We start from the raw sequence: 1,191 nt of genomic DNA, 5'->3' as shown, positions 1-1,191 counted from the left end.
ACAGTTACAGGGTGGCGCATGTGTATTGATTATAGAAGGCTCAATACAGCCACCAGAGAGGATCATTTTCCTTTACCATTCATAGACCAGATGCTAGAAAGACTAGCAGGTCATGAATACTACTGCTTCCTGGATGGATATTCAGGTTATAATCAAATTGCAGTAGACCCCCAGGATCAGGAGAAAACAGCATTCACATGCCCTTCTGGAGTATTTGCATACAGAAGGATGCCATTTGGCCTGTGTAATGCACCTGCAACCTTTCAGAGGTGCATGCTCTCCATTTTCTCTGATATGGTGGAAAAATTTCTGGAAGTCTTCATGGATGACTTTTCAGTGTTTGGAGACTCATTCAGCTCCTGCCTTAACCATTTAGCACTTGTTCTAAAGAGATTCCAAGAGACTAACCTGGTTTTAAACTGGGAGAAGTGTCACTTTATGGTGACTGAAGGAATTGTCCTTGGGCACAAAATCTCGAACAAGGGGATAGAGGTGGATCAAGCTAAGGTAGAGGTAATTGAAAAATTACCACCACCTGCCAATGTTAAGGCAATCAGAAGCTTTCTGGGGCATGCAGGATTCAATAGGAGGTTTATAAAGGATTTTTCAAAAATCGCCAAACCTCTGAGTAACCTGCTAGCTGCTGACATGCCATTCATCTTTGATAAAGAGTGTCTGCAGGCATTTGAGACTCTGAAAGCTAAATTGGTTACAGCACCAATCATCTCTGCACCAGATTGGACATTACCATTTGAATTCATGTGTGATGCCAGTGACCATGCCATTGGTGCAGTGTTGGGACAGAGGCATGACAAGCTTCTGCACGTCATTTATTATGCCAACCGTGTTCTAAATGATGCACAGAAGAATTACACAACCACAGAAAAAGAGCTACTTGCAATGGTTTACGCCATTGATAAATTCAGATCCTATTTAGTAGGATCAAAAGTGATTGTGTACACTGATCATGCTGCTCTTAAATATCTACTCACAAAGCAGGATTCAAAACCCAGACTCATCAGATGGGTGTTGCTTCTGCAAGAGTTTGATATAGAAATAAGAGACAGAAAAGGGACAGAGAATCAAGTAGCAGATCACCTGTCCCGAATAGAACCAGTACAAGGGGCGTCCCTCCCTCTCACTGAGATCTCTGAAACCTTCCCGGATGAGCAACTGTTTGCCATCCAGGAA

This window comes from Arachis duranensis, chromosome 4, assembly GCF_000817695.3.
Source record: "Arachis duranensis cultivar V14167 chromosome 4, aradu.V14167.gnm2.J7QH, whole genome shotgun sequence".
NCBI lineage: Eukaryota > Viridiplantae > Streptophyta > Magnoliopsida > Fabales > Fabaceae > Arachis > Arachis duranensis.
Note: the sequence above shows the minus strand (reverse complement) of the source record.